Raw genomic sequence first — 18,092 nt, 5'->3', positions numbered from 1 at the left:
ATATTTCTGACTCTAATTTGTATGAAATGACAGCCTGCAAACCATTTTGTTTGATTACAATCCTTTCACCTTCATTATCTTTTATGTCTATTTAAACTCTGGACTTGCCATGTCCATCTTGACCCTCCCCCACATCTCTCTGTTTGTATTTTCTTTCATTGTAATTTTCCTCTTCTCTTCTGTAGGCATTCACAGATTGTTTTTTGAGTTCATTAAAAAGGGAGTGTGTTGTCTGCATAGAAAATTACATTTGCATGCTCGAGAGGTGCCTAAAGGGTTTTTGTGGGGTTTGGCAAGGATCCTGATTTTTTGGAGGCGGGTGATGAGAAAAGCGAGGCATAAGATTGGATTTTTAGAAAGGAGAAGAGTAAAAAATGTTGAGGTAATTTCTCCTATCCTCATTTTTTCTTTCTATATTATATATGTCGAACTGATTTTCCTTTTTTTCCTACATGAACCACTTGACTAACAATGGAACAAATTAGAGGCTTTTCTTAGAACTGTTTTTGAATGCACAATTGAGTAGTGCAAAGCAGAAACCTTTCCTCTAATGGTAATTGTACATTTACAAGTGAAACTGGCAAGTTGATACAGATACACAGATACACACACACACAGACACACACACACACTTTCTTTTCTGGTACTTGAAGAGGTTTTAAGGGAAAAGTGTCTCTTGAATTAAATTAATATGACATTTCATCTAAACTGGTATCTACATAGAAATTTAACTATGTTTTGAATTAGGATTTCCCATTTTAAAAGCCTGTATTTTGGGGCTGAGGGTATAGCTCAGTGGTAGAGTACTAACCCAGCATGTATGAGGATCTGGGGTGATCCCCAGCACAGGGGAAAAAAAAGGATTTTATGCATAATTTTAACCCTTTTTGAAATTGATAATGTTCATCTTTTATTAAAGATAATGACATTTATTATTCAGAAAATGTCATCTCTGTCCACTGGAATACAAGTAGACCACTGAACATTTTTAATAAAAGTATTATATTTCTCTCCAGTGAAAACAGAAAACTTCAGCTAAGTTCCAGAAATGTGGGTAGAGAACTAAGGATGGTCATGTGGTGGGTTAGGAGTGGGCAAGGAAATACAACTTTGTGCTCCAAAGGATATTCATAGACAAGTAAGTTGATTTATCTTAGCATTGGACAATAGAATTTAGTCTTTTTTTTAAGGCCTGACTTATTACATGTTATAGCCATTCAGCAGATACTTTTAATTGAATTTCTTATTGTGTTCCACACACTCTTTGGTACGAGGATTAAAGGATGAGTAAAACATAATAGCTCTCCTTAGGAGCTTATAGTCAGTATGAGATATGCAATTTATGTGTGTGTATATGTGTACATGTGTGCACAGTGTCTGTGAAGTCTAGAAACACATACTTTACTTACTTGCTTACTTACACATCAAGGAAGTCCTTGATGATATGTATGTATGTCTTTGTTTCCAGACTATGGTTTACCCTATCACAGATATATATATATATATATCTCACAGGTATATATATATATATATCACAGGTATATATATATCACAGATATATATATATAGTAAGTGCTGAAAAAGGCAGTATGAAATATAATTTAAACTACATTATCAACTTTTGATTCTCTATTACATATTCCCATTAGCACATAAACATAATTTTATTATGTTTTTGCCTCTTTATATAAAATCTTCTCAGGGATGGGGATGCAATTAAGTCAGGCTCAGGGTTTAGTTCCCAGCACCAAACAAAAACAAAAACTTCTCAACTCTGCTTCTTTTAGCTGTTGTCCCTTTTTAGCTGTTGTCCCATTTCTTCACTACCTTGTAGCAAAATTTCAGCAATTATCTATACTTGTTGACTTCAATTTCTCTCCTCCCATTTTCTCTTAAGCCTCTGTGCTTACCATTCTATTCCAAATCTTCTAATCAGTGTCATCTGTGACCTCTACATTGCTCACTATCATTTCTCAGTCCTTGTCATCCTTGACAATCAGCACTATTTAATAGTTAGTCATTCTCACCCTTGATTTGTTTTCTTCATGAGGCTTGTAGGATTCCACACTCTTAAGTTTTCCTCCTATCTCTTGGCTAGCTCTATCCCAGGAACTCTGATCTTTGCTCATTCTTCCTCTTCTCTGATTTTATGGCTTTCAACTTTAAAACTACCTATTTTTTTAAAAAATAGCACACAGTAAAATTAATTTTGATGTATAAATTCATAAAACCATTACTATAATCAGGATACAAAACAGCTCCACCTCTCTGAAAGTCTCCATGCTGTCCCTTTGTAGTCACACCTCTAACACCTGGCAGTGAGTGATCTGTTCTTCACCACTATGGTTTGTCTTTTTAAGAATGTTACGCAAATAGAATTATAAACTATGTAGCCTTTCTAGATGGCTTCTTTTGCTCATCATAATGTCTTTGATAATCTTCTAAATTGTTGCATATATCTAGTTTGTTCTTTCTTACTGCTGAATAGTATTCCATCATGTGGATACACTATGAATTATTTATCCTTTTAACACATTTGGATTGTTTCCAGTTTTTGGCAACTATAAATAGAACTGCTAGAAACATCAATAATGGGGTTGTTGTGTTAATATAACTTTCCATTTCTCTAGGGAGAAAACCCAGGAGTGGGATTGTTGGGTAAAATGATAAGTGTATGTAATGGCCAACTGTTTTTCAAGAGTGCCCGTATCATTTTGCATTCCCATCAGAATACATGAGAATCCCAGTTGTTACTCTTCATCACCAGTAGTTGGTATTGTCAAAGTTTCTCCATTCTTACAGGTTTGTAGTAGCATCTCACCATGGTTTTAATAGGTATTTTCCTAATGATTAATGATGCTGAACATCTTATTTGCTTACTTGTCATTTGTATATTCTCTTTAGAGAAGTATCTAAATCTTTTGCCTATTTTAAAATTGAGACATTTCTTATTTTGAACTTTGAGAGTTCATTATATATTTAGGTTACAAATCTTTTGTTGGATATGTATCTTGTAAATATTTTCTCCCAGTTTGTGGCTTGTTTTTAAAGTCTTTTAACGGTATCTTTGGTAGGGCAAAAGTTTTTAATATTAATGAAATCCAGCTTATCAGTTTCTTCCTATATGGATCATGCTTTCAGTGACATGTCCAAAAAATCTACCTAATCTCGTCAAAGATTTTCTGCTATATATTAATCTAAACATTTTACACTTTTACATTTAACCTTTAGGCTTTGGTTTGAGTTAGCTTTTTTAAATATAAAATGTGAGGTTTAGGTTGAGGCTTATGTTTGCTCATTGATGTTTAACATTTAGAATTTAATGTCCAATTTTATATGTTGAAAAAGACTAGCACTTAATCCTAGCACTTGTGAGGTTGAGGCAGGAGGATCGCCAGGAGTCTGAGGGCAGCCTGAATTACATAGTGAGACCCTGTCTCAAAAAAAAAGAGAAAAGAAAAATATTCCATTGTTTTTGCATCTTTGTGAAAATTAAGTTAGCTAGATTTATATAGATGCATTTCAAGGCTGTTTTGATTTATGCTTACCCCTTCAACATTACCACAGTGTCTTGATTACTATAGTGTAATAATTCTTAAAATCAGTTAATGTAAAACTGAGGGTATAGCTCAGTGGTAGAATGCATCTAATTTTTAAAAATTAGTGTGATTTCTCTAATTCTATTATTCCTTTTCAGAATTAATTATTCTGGTTTCTTTGCCTTTATATATAAAATTTTAGAATTATCTTGTTTGTATTTTTTAAAAATTGAGATTTTTGTTTTGAACTTGGTTCCTTGCACTTGCACAGCAGGCGGTGAAACCACTAAGCTAAATCCCCGGCCAAAAATTTGAGATTTTGATTTGTATTGGCATTAAACCTGTACATCAATTTTAGGAAAATTAAAATCTTTACTATGTTGAGCCTTCAATTTGTGAACACATTAGGTCTATTTTTTTAGGTTCTGGATTTATTTCATCATTGTTTTGAAGTTTTCAGCATGTAATTCCTATACATGTTTTGTTAGACTTATAACTAGTTTATTCTTTAGAAGTTATAATTTGTTTTTAAAATTTGTTTTGATTTGTATATTACTAACATAAAGAAAAATGACTGGTTTGGTATGAGGATCTTGCATTTGAGTCCTTGCTAAAAGAACTTATTAGTTTCCAGAGTTTTTGTAAATTTTGGGGGGGGAGTTTCTATGTGGAATAAGGAGTTTAATATTTTATTTTCTAATCTATATGCTTTATTATTTTTTCTTCTCATGTAGCAGCTAACATTTCCAATATGATGTTGAATAGGAGTGATGAGAATGTATATTCTTTTGCCTTGTTCCTGATCTTAAGCATTTGTTATTTCACTAGTATAATTAAGACAGGAGATTTTATCTGTCTAAAGAAATCTCCTTTGGAGTTTGCTAAGTATTTTTTGTTTGTTTTTAAGTCATGAGAGGATGTTGTATTTTGTCAAATTGCATTTTTCTGTATCAGTTGGTATGATCATATATTTTTTCTTCTGTAGACTGTTAATATGGTAGATTACATAAATTGATTTCAAAATATTGAATCAGCTTTCCATTTACATGAAAGTCTACTTTATTGCAGTGTGTTATTCTTTGTATATATTTCTGGGTTTAATATGTAAATATTTTGTCTAAAATTTTAATTTTTTGATTCATAAGGAATATTGGACTGTAGTCCCCCCAACCAATCTGTTTTAGTACTAAGGTAGGACTAGTTTCACAAAATGAGTTTGGAAATGTTCATATCATAGTACTCAGATTATTTATTTACCTTTGGTGAGTTTTGGTAGTTTGAGTTTCTGAAAATTAGTTCATTTCATCAAAGTTGTTGAATCTGACTGTGGCCTTGTCCCCAATAATCTATCCTTTTTCTCCTCCCTCCCTCCCTTTCCCCCTCCCTTCTTTTCTTCTTTCCCTCTCTGCCCTTGACCTTCCCTTTCTTTTGGTGAATATCAAACCCAGGATCTCATACATGCTAGGCAGGCATTCTACCACCAAGTAACATCCCCAGACCCCTAGTAATTCTTTATTATCCTTTTATTATCTATATGATCTGTAGTGATATCCTTATTTCACTCCTGAAATTGGTAATTTATATCTTGTCTTGTGTGTGTTGTTTTTTACTTTTTAACCTTTGCTGGTCTTGGCAGAGGTGTATCATTTTTCAGTTTTGTTTTGTTTTTTTGGTACTGGGGATCAAACTCGGGACCTTGTGCTTGTGAGGCAGGCGGCGGCACCACTGAGCTAAATCCCTGGCCCTAGGTTTATTATTTTTATGATCTAAAGAATCAGCTTTTGACTTCATTGATTTTTCTCTATTATTTTTCTGTATTCAGTTTATTATTTCCCTTTTCTGCTTAATTTAGGCTTATTTTGCTCCTTTTTCAAGTAACCTAAGATGGAAGCTTAGGTAATTGACCCCCATACCCCCTCCCCCAGACTTCATTAAACCCAGGGCCTCAAACATGCTAGGCAAGCACTTTCACACTGAGCTAAACCATCATCCCTTTTTAATTTTTTATTCTGAGACAAGGTATTGGTTAAGTTACCAGGCTGGTCTTGTGATCCTCCTGCTTCAGTCTCCCTAGTTGCTGAGATTACAGGTATCCACCAGCACTCCAGGCTGAGATCTTTTCAATGTAAGAATCTAGTGTTACCCAACCTAGGGTGGGGCTTCCCATTACCCACACACAGAACAATGATAAAAGCCAATTAATGACTAATCCAGTAACACATACCCTTAATCCCAGCATCGCATCCTTAACCCACATACATACATCCTAGCTCCAACCACCTCCAAAAAGCCCCACTTATGACCACAAGAGACTTTAAGGGAACATCTAGATACAAACTGTAACTTTAAGTTGTTAAGATTTGGTTGGTAACCCAAAATATCAAATATCTTTGGAACTAGTCCACGTGCACTTGACCAATATATTTTGCTGTTGTTGAGTGGTATTCTCACTAAATGTTACTATATCCAGTTGTTTGACGGCATTGCTCAACAAGTGGGCAATGATACTATATATATTTGTATTTCTTGCTTATAGAAGAGTGAAGTCTCTAGTAATAACTGTGAATCTGTCTAGTTCTCATTTGTTGCTTCATATATTTTGAAGCACTAGTGACAGGTGAATACATATTTATGACTGTTTCTTCCCTGGTGAGTTTATCCTTTTATCATTTCATAATATTCTTTATCTCTGTTTACTTTTTTAGACCAAAGTCTATTCTGTCTCATATTACTATAGTCATTCCATCTTTATTTTTATTTATTATTATTGGTTTTTTTGGTACTAGGGATCAAACTCGGGACCCTGCACTTATGAGGCAGGCACCGGAACCACTGAGCTAAATCCCCAGCCCCATTCCATCTTTATTTTGATTAGTGTTTGCATAGTGTAATTGTTTTTTTCTTTTACTTTTAATCTACCTATATCATTATATTTGAGGTGAGGGGGTTATTTTTGTAGTTACTTGGTTTGTTGTCATGGTGTTTTGTTTTATTTTGTTTAGACAGGTTCACACATTTCTTATGGGTCTATACATTGGGTGGTTTCACTGCTATTTTTTCCTGTCATCACTAATGCAGCTGAATTCAGTTAAAGGGTGTGCTGGGCTGGAAGATCCAAAATTACCTTACTCATGTGTCAGAATGTTGTTGCTGGCTAAGTGTGGGGTACCAGATTCTCTTTCATATGGCATGTTGTCCTTCACTAAGCTCTACAGTCTTTTCATGACTGTGTCAAGACAGCAGTCCGAGAGGTAAAAGTGGGAGCTATGGTATTTCTTATGGTCAGCCCTAAAACTGGTATAGCTGCTGCATTTGGTTGGTGTCTTGGCTACTTTTCTCACATTACTGAGACAAGATACCCAACACCCAAAGTTAAAGTGGGAAAAGTTTATTTGGCTCATGGTTTATAGAGGTTTCAGTCCATAGTTGGCTGGTTCCAAGGTAGAGTGGCATGGCTGACAGGCACTGCAGAGGTGAAACAGTTTATGGCAGGCAGAAGGTAGCAGAGCAAGCAAGAGACGTCCATAGCTCTTTCTGTCCCTTATATCTTATTCAGGATTATTAGGGTGGGTAGCACTCATACCCTTAATCCTAGTGCCCTTGAGCCTAGCACTGTACCATGAATCAATCCCAGAGTCACAAACTCTAGATCCAGCCACCTCTGAAAAAGCCTCACCTATGACTGCATGAGGCTTTGGGGGACATCTAGACATAAGCTATAAAATTCCACCCCTGGCCCCCCAAAGACTCATGCACACCCCTTTATGCAAAAGGCATTTAGTCCATCTCTAAGAGTTGCCAAAGTCCTATCAGTTTCAGCATTACTAACAAAGTCTCCTCTGAGATTTAAAGCAAACTCTTAGCTGTGAGCCCCTGTACAAATGAAAACGAAGTTAAACACTTCCAACATTCAATAGCACAAGATAGACATTACCATTCCAAAAGGTACAAACAGGGAGATACAAAGTATGATACCAAAGCAAGTGCAAAATCCAACAGGGCAAACATTAAGTCCTGTAGTTCCATGTCCAGCATCCAAGGCAATCTGTGGCAAGATATGAACTCCAAAAGGCTTGGGTGGCTCTGCCCCTACAGTACTTCCAGTGGTTGCAGCTCTCATGGCTTCTCTCTTGGGCTGGCTTTGCTCTCTCCTTACAGTTTTTTTCAGACAATTCATGTTTTTGGCTTCTCCACATTTCTGGGGTCTCCACTGCACCTTCCACCTCACACTCACAGCTTCACACACTGCTCTCTCAGGGATGCACTGCCTGGCCTCCCAGGCCTTCTTCTGAAATCTTGGTGGAAGCCTGCCTGACCCCACAATTCTTGCATGCTACATGCACCTAAAACCAACACCACTTGGATGATCCCAAGGTCTGCAGCCAGCTGGAGCAGTTGCCAGGCTTCCTTCTCTCTTGGCTGATGGGGTTGAGTGCTTATGAACCAAATCCCTAGGCCACTGCTATTCTGGAACATGGTGCTCTGAGACTCTTCTCAAAGCAAAGTCTTTCATCTTTGCAACTATGAGGCTGCAAAACCAGTTTTCCTGGTTCATATGATATCCTCAGGCCATCTTTTCTGTTGTCTTCTTCTGAAATACTTGGTTTTTTTCTTTCTAATCCTTTCAGTGACCAATTTCTCCTCTCATCCATCTTTGCAGGCCCCAACTTTAGTGGAGCTTCCCTTCTGGCCAAACTCAAGATGTTTTAAATCATTCTGCTGGGCTCTTTGATCTCAATTCTCAACATAAATCTGGCTAAAAGCCCCCAACAGTAGCCATGCAACTGCCCCAACATTAGACTGTCTTAAACTTTCTTCTGCAAGATTAGTCTGCTGTCCTTAGTCTCAGACAAAGTCTCTAGACACAGCAATATGCAAACTTTCTGCCAAGCTATAACATATGTTGTCTGGAGTCCAACAGACAATGCAGTCCTTCTTCCCAGCAGAAGCCTCCTGAACCTGGTCTAATGGCAACATTCTGGTCTTCTGAGCTCTTAAATAGATTCTCCCACATATCTGGCACCAAATTCTGTCTTAATTACTTTTTTCTTGTTGCTGAGACAAAGTACCTGACACGCAAAGTTAAAGGGGGAACGGTTTATTTAGCTTTTAGTCTGCAGAGGTTTCAGTCCATAATTGGCTGGCTCCAAGGCAGGGTGGCATGGCAGACAGGCATTGCAGAGGTGAAACAATTCATTGCAGGAAGAAGACAGCAAAAGCAAGCAAGGGACCTGTTATGATTTGTATTTGGATGTGGAAGAGTGCAGAGGGTCTGTCTGTACACTGGAGACCAAGGGATCCAGTCAAAGCTCACTGAAGCTCACTACAGTATCCTGTGCAAGTCAATATCAGGAGACCAGTGGATCTGCAATGGAAGGCTAGAGAATCTACATTGGAAGTCTGAAGGATCTGTGCCGGAAGCCAGGAGATGATGTCCAAGGTGAAGGCAAAGACTAGAGTTCCTCCAAAGAAACAGAAGCAGATCAGTTCTTCATTTCCCCTTATACCATCCCACTGAGAAGCACACACCTAGGGTGGGTCTTCCCCACCCTAGGGTATGGAATTGCTGAGCCAATTTAGTTGAGCTTCTCTTACTCAAATTGACACAATCAATCAACCATCATAGCTGGTTAAAATAAGTCATAAGGCCTTCCCAAATCTAAAGGGGAAAGGAATAGACTACCTCTTGATGGGAGGAAGAGTTGGCACAAGTCAGACTGTAAAGAACTTGAGAAGAATTTGAAAAAATATACCACATTTATTGATGGATATTAGAGATGTCTCCGTTCTTGGTTATTACAAATAATGCTGCAGTTAATAACCTTATACAGCTTTCCTATTTGTGAGGGTATATTTTCAGGTAGTTTCCTAGAAATGAGATTGGTAAGAAAATAAAACTTCTGACAATTTCTGTTTACTACTCTAATCTAACCCAGCACGACCTCTCATGTAAATTATTACAAGAGCCATGTAACGTAACCCCCTTGCCTCTAACCTTGTGTCACTGCAGTATATTCTCAACACAGCAGCCAAAATTATCAAGTTCTGCTTAAGGCCCTGCAAAGACTCCTCATTTCACTCAGTGTAAAAGCCAAATTTCACATAATGGTTTACAATCCTCTACCTAATCTGTCACTCTTTCTCAAGACTCCATTATCTCCCTGACTTATCTTAATACTGTCACACAGGGTCCTTCTGGATAAAACACACTGGACTCCCTGAACATACCAGACATGTTCCTGAATTTGGATCTTCATATTTTTTCATAGCAAAATATTTATTGGTACATTTTAGGCATACATAATGATAACACTCATTATAGGGAATTTGCACCTGTGCATGATACATCCCACCTCTTTTTCTCATTCCGCCCTCCCCACAAGCCCTCTCTCCTCCCTATATACAAAAGTTTTGTTTCCATTTTGTCCTTCTATTTTCTTTTTTTCCTTGTCCCTTCCTCCCTTTCTTTCTCCCTCCTCCCTTGTTCCCCTTTCCATTTGAACATTTTCTTCCCATTTCCCAAGATATATTATACACTGGATCTTTATATTTTTGTTTCCTCTGCTTGGAAAGTTTTTGTCTCAAATACTATCCATAGAGCAAATTCGCTCACCTCCTTCAACTTTTTGCTAACTTTCTCAATGAGGCAGGTCTACCCTGTCCACCATTTTTTTTTTTTTTTTTTTTGGTATTGGGGAATGAACTCGGGACCTTGTGCTTGCTGAGGCAGATAGCAGAACCACTGAGCTAAATCCCCGGCACTGTCCACTGTATTTAAAATTACAACTTACTTTCTATCTCTGATCTACTTTTTGCTTTTCATTTTTCTATAGCATTTATCTTCTAATATACTATTTACTTATTATTTGTATTGCTTTTCTTTTCCTACTATCCATAGGAATGGATAAAATATTTTTTTTAAATCTCTTTGAAGGTGTTGGAAAGTATCAATGAGAATTTGTGGGGGTAAAATCTGGCAGAAAAGACAGAAGCCAAGGGAGGTGAGCCCAACATTTATGGACACTTCTGGTGACTACTACGTTCAAAATCAGCAGCTAAGACACTGTAAAACTAGAGCTTTCACCAGTCTTATGGTGCTAGAAGGACAAAAATTAGAGAATTTCTATGAAAGAATGACTGCAGTAAACACCCCAGATTTTTTATTAGAACTGTGAAGAGCTATACTTTTGGAGTAAGGATGAACCAGAAAGAGACAAGTATTAAAAAGGGCTGAAACCCAAATTTGTATGCTGTTAATTTTTTGGGGGGGGGTAGCAGGGATCAAACTTGGGACCTTGTGGTTGCAAGGCACGCAGCAGAACCATTGAGCTAAATCCCTGGCAGAAACCCAATTTTGAATCACCTCAATGCTGCTTAGACTAAAACGATCTCTTAGCTTAACTATTTTCCAAAGAAGAAAAATAAATCTCCGGAGGAAAGTAACACATTCCAGAGCCTTAAATTATTTCTGTAGATTTTCAAACACAATGACTAGAACTAGTAAAAACCACCAGTTACCTAAATTGATAAGAACTGACCAAACATTGATAGAAAGAAAAGATAAATGAACCCACAGGATATCAAGATATTACTTATCAGATATATACTTTAAAATTACAAAACAATGCTGAGATTAAAGATAGAAACAAATGAGAATTACAATCTATTCAGAGATTAGAAAGCTCAGTATTAAGACGTCAACTGTATTCAAGTTGATCTCTAGATTTAGTGCTGCTCCAATTAAAATCCCAGCAAGTTGTAAAATAAAATTTTTGTTGGTATAAACTGGAAAGCTAAATTTGCAACTTGGAAATGAAAATTCTTCTTGAAGGAGAATAAAGATTAAGAACTTCATTTGTTACATATCAAAATGTATTATAAAGTTAACGTATTTGAGATTGTTACACACAAGAGTAAATAGACCACAGAAAGACCAAAAGTAGACCCAAAAATATATGAACACTTGTTGTACTGCATAGTGGTGGGGGGAAGTGGTCCTTTCAGTTAATGGTTCTGAATCAAATGAGTACCTTTATGAGGAAAGTGAATTGTTTTTCCCCTTTTTTATTAATATATATTTTGATATAGAGTAAATATATTCACCTTGAGGAACTCTTACATATGCATATTGCATATTGCATATTGATCTTTTTAACTTCCTCTTCCCCTTCTCTCCTTCCAATCACCTTATCCCCTTCCTACTCTTTCAAAGAACCAAATCTTGGGCCGGGGATTTAGCTCAGTGGTTTCACTGCCTGCTATGCAAGCGCAAGGACCCAAGTTTGATCCCTGGTACCAAAAAAAAAAAAAAAAGAAAAGAACCAAATCTGATTCACTAATCATTTGTGTTGTGTGTGGTTTTTTTCATTATTTCCACTCTGAGCTTTATAATTTATATTTGTCTCAGACTTAGATTGTTCTTGTTTTTCTAGGACCTTGAGATGCATCACTGGATTATTTATTCAAGATTGTGCTATTCTTTTTTAGTTTGTATTCACAGTTATAAAATTCCCTCTTAGAATTGTATCCCATATGGTTTGCTATGTTGTGCTTCCATTGTCCTTTGATTCTAGAAACTATTTTATTCTTCCCTGATTTTGTTTGTAATCCAATGACTATTCAATAATGTATTATTTAATCTCCATGTGTTTGTGTGGTTTCTGTGGCTTCTCTTTTTTTCTGGTACCGGGGATCAAACTCGGGACCTTGCGCTTGCCAGGCAGGCGGCAGAACCACTGAGCTAAATCCCCGGTCCTCTGTGGCTTCTCTTGCTGTTGATTTCTTGGTTCATTATGCTATGACCTGATAGTATGCAGGGAAATATTTCTATTCTTTTATAGTTATTTAAGCATGCCTTAAAGACTCATCTACTTCAATGCCTCAATCTACATTACTTAGATTACTTATTTTATCTTTTGGTAATACTTTTATCTCTTAAAATTCCCTTCCCTAAAAGGACAGATATTTTCATACGTACTTATTAAAAGTTGAGCATTGGGCCGGGGATTTAGCTCAGTGGTTCTGCCGCCTGCCTGGCAAGCGCAAGGTCTGAACTTTGATCCCCAGTACAAAAAAAAAAAAAGTTCAGCATTAAAGGAACTAATATTTACATGGGTTTTTCTGTTATAATAAGTTTCAACTTTGTTTCAGACAGAAGATCCCAATTTAGAGTACCTCTAACTTCCCTATATATACTGTTCATGAAAACCATGGCTTATCCAGGCACTACAAACATCCTGGTAGGGTGCTGTGACACTCAGCTACCCCCCATCTCACAACCCGAGAAAGTCACATCTATCTTCTGTTACAACCTAGTCCCATTTGATCCAAGGCAGATACTTCAGCCTAAACAATATGGGTAATAAAATTCTGTAGGTAATGAATTGGCTCAAAGTAGGCACACCTAGAGGATGACTGAAATTTTGCTACTGGAAATTTACTCTGGTAGCAACAACAGAAATAAACAACATTTCAGTAGACACCACACATACAAACAACTCCATCAGAGAGTGAATCTATAACCTTTCAGTTTGCACTGTGTTGACAACATCAGAGAAGCAACCACAGAGGACCCATTCCCACATACTCTGCTGTTTGAAGCACACCTGACTTAACTAACAAACAGTATCTGCAAGATTTACAGAGAAAGCAAGACATTCAGGCTCTGACACAGTATGTTCTGTGTCAGTTCCCACTAATCACGGACAATGAAGCCACAGGGAAAATACACAGCAGAACTCAATGCGATTTAAACAATACATAATGGATTGATATCCCTGGGCACACTGTCAAAAGAAGCCTGCCCCAAAGGGTAAGAGAACACTATCTCAACAAATATACAAATCTCAACTTTGAAACTTAAGATGATGAAAATTTGATGCAATATAGCTCCTTCTAAAATAATGGGGCCAGGGATTTAGCTCAGTGATTCCAGTGCCTGCCTTGTAAGCGCAAGGTCCTGGGTTTGATCCCTGGTACCGAAAATAAATAAATAAATAAAATACAATAAAATACTTCCATAGTATGAACTACAGTTGATCCCAACTGTATTAAGAGGATGAAATTCCATAGAGAATTCAAAAAATGATCAATAAATTCAAAGAATATACAAATAACTGAATTAAATAAGGAAGATAATACAGGATTTTAATAAAGAAACAGGAATTCTGAAAAAAAAACCACAAAGAGAAATCTCGGAAATGAAAAGTCCAATTAACAAATTAAAAATTCAGTGGAAAGCATAACCAGCAGTCTTGATCAAGCAGAAGCCAAATCTCAGGACTTGCAGAAAAAAGAAGAGATTATATTCAGCAGCAATAAAGGAAAAAAGATATTATCAAAAACACAAAATCTCAGGGATATTATTTTTTAAATAATTTTATTATTAATTAAAAAATAAATTTAAGAGTCACTTGGCATACATGAAAGGCTTATGATTCAGACTAAAGGCACAGAAAATCTATTCAGTGAAAAAGAATCAGAAAATTTTACAAATCTTGAGAAAGATAGGGACATCTAGGTACAGGAGGCATTTAGAACCCCAAACAGACATGACCAGAAGAGAACCTCCCCACATCATATTACAGTTAAAATGTCAAAAGTGCAGAACAGAAACTACTGAAAGCAATTAAAAAAAGTCAAATCATTTACAGAGGCAAACCCACCCAAATAAGGGCAGATTTCTCAGCAGAAACCCTAAAGGTCAGGAGGGTAGAGAATAATGTATTTCAAGCGCTGAAAGAAAATAACTGCCAACCTAGATTACTATATCCAGCAAAGTTATCCTTCAGAATTGAATAAGAAATAAAGATCCTCAAAAGTAAGCAGGAATCAAAAGAATGCATGCCAACTAAATCATCATTACAAGAGAAACTTAAGGAAGAGTATAAACAGAAGAGGAAGCATAGACTAATAAATGAGCAAATGGAAAAAATCAAACAATGTGGTAGGAATTTGTACACACCTTTGAATAATAACCCTGAATGTAAATGGCCTTAACTCTCCAATTAAAAAAGACACTGACTGGGCTGGGGATTTAGCTCAGTGGTGCCGCCACCTGCCTTGCAAGTGCAAGGTCCTGAGTTCAGTCGCAGTTACCAAAAAAAAATAAAGACACTGACTGGTAGATTGGATTGAAAAAACATGACCAAACTATATGTTGCCTTCAAGAAACACCTTGCCAGGCGTGGTGGTGCATTCCTGTAATCTCTGCACCTAGGAGGCTGAGGCAGCATGATCACCAAGAGTTTGAGGCCAGTATCTTTGATGAACATAAATGCAAAAAAACCCTCAATAAAATTATTGCAAACAGAATTCAACAACATGTTAAAAAGATCATATACAGGACCAATTTGTTTTCCTCCTAGGGATGCAAGGATGGTTCAACATACAAAAACTGCAATATACCAAATAAATATAACCAAGCATAAACACAACATGCTCATCTCAAAAACCTGAAACTTTGAAACTGCCAAAAGAAAACATAGGGCAAGTACTTCAAGTCTTAGGCACAGGCAAAGATTTCCTGGATAGGATTTCAATAACATAGGAAATAATATCAAGAGTAGATAAATGAGATTATATTGAATTTAAAAGTTTCTGCACAGCAAAAGGAACAACAGAGTGAAGAGACATCCTACAAAATGAGAAAGTTTCGCGGCCTGCTGTGCAAGCTCAAGGACCCGAGTTCAATCTCCGGTACCAAAAAAAAGAGAGAAAATCTTTGCCAGCTACTCTTTGGACAGTGAATTAATAATACTCAGAACAGGCCCTACCCAATTTGGCCCTGGTGGCTGCGGGCGGTCGCTGCGCACAGGGACTGCTCTGCTCAAAGTGTGTAAATTTACAGAGAAACACGAATAGATAACAACAGAAAATGGTATTGGAACAGTAGGAATCAGCAACTTTGCTTTGGGAGATGTTGTTTACTGTAGTCTGCCTGAAGTTGGGACAAAATTGAAAAAGCAAGTTGAGTTTGGTGCTTTGCAAAGTTTGAAAGCTGCCAGTGAACTCTATTCTCCTCTGTCAGAAGAAGTAACTGAAATTAATGAAGCACTGGCAGAAAATCCAGGGCTTGTCAATAAATCATGTTATGAAGATGGCTAGCTGATCAAGAAGACAGTGAGTGACCTTTCGGAACTAGATGAGCTCATGAGCAAAGAAGCATATGAGAAATACGTGAAATCAATTGAGGAGTGAAGTGGCACCCAAAATAAACAAGTGTGAAGTGACTTCTTCCAGCAGTGTATGCAATTAGTGGTGGACAGAAGACTTGAGATAACAACTTTTAGCAGTACTATAATGATGAAAAAGAAAGAAACCACTCTCATCACTGCTCCTGGTGGAAATACCCCTTAACTCCCTAGTGATTGCAGATAAACACAATGTGCATCTTTTTATATAAACTTTATGATTTTTAGACTAGGCTGTAGGTTCTGATATTCAGAATTCATGAAATTATCCATGGTAAAAACTAGTTATAAAAATTAATGTAATTCAAGGATAACACTTATCATAAGCCTTATAAAATACTGTAACCTGCTTACATTTCTCCCTGGATTTGGGTCAAAATACTCAGAGTGTGTCACTTGGACAGTGTCAGATGAAGAATGACACTCTCTTAATTTCGCAACAGACTGCATTGGCTGGGGCTGTTTTTATATAGTGAAGCAATAGCTTTACAGTACAGTAAGAAACAAATAAAATATTCAACTACTTGAAAAAAAATAATACCCAGAATATGTAAAGAACTCAAAAAACACCAAAAAAAAAAAGAGGCAAAAATAACCCAATCAATACATGGGCAAATGTTTATTTGCCATTTGTACTGCCTCATCTGAGAAGTGTGTATTCATTTCAGATGCCCATTTTTGTACTGGGTCTTTAAATTGGAGGGCTTTTTCAGTTCCTTATATATTCTACATACCAGGTTTTTTGTCTGAAGAACAGCTGGCAAAATTTTTTTCCCACTCTGTGGGTTGTCTCTTTGCTCTGTTGGTGATTTCTTTTGCTATGCAAAGCCTTTTTAATAAGATAAGATCCTTGAAGCTGGGCATGATGGCACACACCTGTAATCCCAGTACTCAGGAGGCTGAGGCAGGATTGCTGCAAGTTGGAAGACAGCCTGTGCTACAAAGTGAATTCAAGACCAGTCTGAACTATGTAGTGAGACCCCATCTCACCACCCCCCAAAAAAATGAGATCCCAGTTGTTGATTCCTTGTAATATTTCCAGTGTGCCCAGGGTTTTGTTCATAAAGCCTTTTCATATACCTATATCTTCAAGAGTTCTATTTATTCTCTTTTCTTTTCTTTTTTTTTCCCATTAAGTTTATTGGTACATTTTTGGTATAACATAGTTACATTCATCATTGCGATCTTGTACCTTTACATGAGTATCTTGGTTCTTATTTTTTTTCCCCTTCCCTTGCCCTCCCTTCACCCCCTCCACCCTTCCCTATTTGCAAAGACCTTGTTTCCATTTTTTTCCTCTTCTCATATTTTTTCCTTTCCCTTTTTTCCCTTCCCCTACCCCTCCCAATTCCCCTGCTCTTTTAGACCTTTTCTTCCTGTTACACAATATCAATTATACATTTTTTAAATTACAATATTAAGATCTAGGAGACATTACCACAGATTTTACAGAATTTAAAAGGATATAGAAAGCATATTACAAAAATCTGTTTTGAAATAAATTTGACAACTTCTAAGAAGTAACTAAGAAGACAAATTAATGAAACTAACTCTGGAGGAAATATAAAATTTGAATAGCACCTATTAAACAAAGTATATTCCTAGCTTAAAAACCGACCTATATGATAACAGCAGGCTCATAAACATTTTAACTGATAAATTATAATAAACAATTAAAGCAGAAAAAAGAAGGAACACTTCTCCCCTCATTTTAGGAAATCAACATTGTGCTAATCCTAAAACTGGATAAAGATAATAGAAGAAAAAAGTATGAACATAGATAGAAATTTGTTTAACAAAACAAACTCTTAGACGTCAGATTTGGCAGGATGTAAAAAGTGGTTTTGTTATAGGGATGGCAGTGTTGGTTCAGCACTGGAAGATCCACCCCCAAAAGTCATCATTTTAACAGAGGAAAGGAGAAAGTCATATGATCCTGTCACTAGTTGGAGAAAGAATATTGGACTAAATTCTACAGCTGTTCATGGTAAAAGCTATCAGGAGACTAGAAGTAGAACAGAAACTTCTCAACAAATTAAAGACATGTACTCCATACTTCCAACGAGAATGCCTTATATAAATGGAGAAGATACAATGCTTTCTCCTTAAGGTGGGGAACAAGGGCAGATTTGCTTACTCTTTATCTGTCCATTAAACTTTGAAACACAGGTCTAAACCAAAATAGTCTGGCAATAAAATGACACAACTAGGATAGGATGGGCATTGCAGAAGCAAAATCTTTATATGTAGATGAAAGGATCATCTACAGAGAAAATACTAAGAAATCTCTAGGAGCCCCTAGAACTTGTACTTGAATTTAGCAGGATTAGAAAACACAAGGTATATATAAAAATTCAGGTCT

The 18,092-nt window shown here is 36.6% G+C and overlaps 1 protein-coding gene and 1 pseudogene across 1 annotated transcript in view; one reads left to right on the top strand and one right to left on the bottom strand.

Annotated features, from left to right (window-relative positions):
* Nucleotides 1–18,092, bottom strand: part of Zswim5 (zinc finger SWIM-type containing 5) — a 210,024-nt gene that overhangs the window by 108,495 nt on the left and 83,437 nt on the right. The window lies entirely within an intron of this gene.
* Nucleotides 6,681–15,748, top strand: LOC147827328 (glycine cleavage system H protein, mitochondrial pseudogene; annotated as a pseudogene).

The sequence above is a fragment of the Heterocephalus glaber genome, unplaced genomic scaffold, assembly GCF_053883595.1.
Source record: "Heterocephalus glaber isolate CG9 unplaced genomic scaffold, H.glaber_assembly_v1.0 deba00001451, whole genome shotgun sequence".
Taxonomy (NCBI): domain Eukaryota; kingdom Metazoa; phylum Chordata; class Mammalia; order Rodentia; family Bathyergidae; genus Heterocephalus; species Heterocephalus glaber.
The sequence above is the reverse complement of the archived record's forward strand: the minus strand, read 5'-3'. Positions and strand labels throughout refer to the sequence as shown.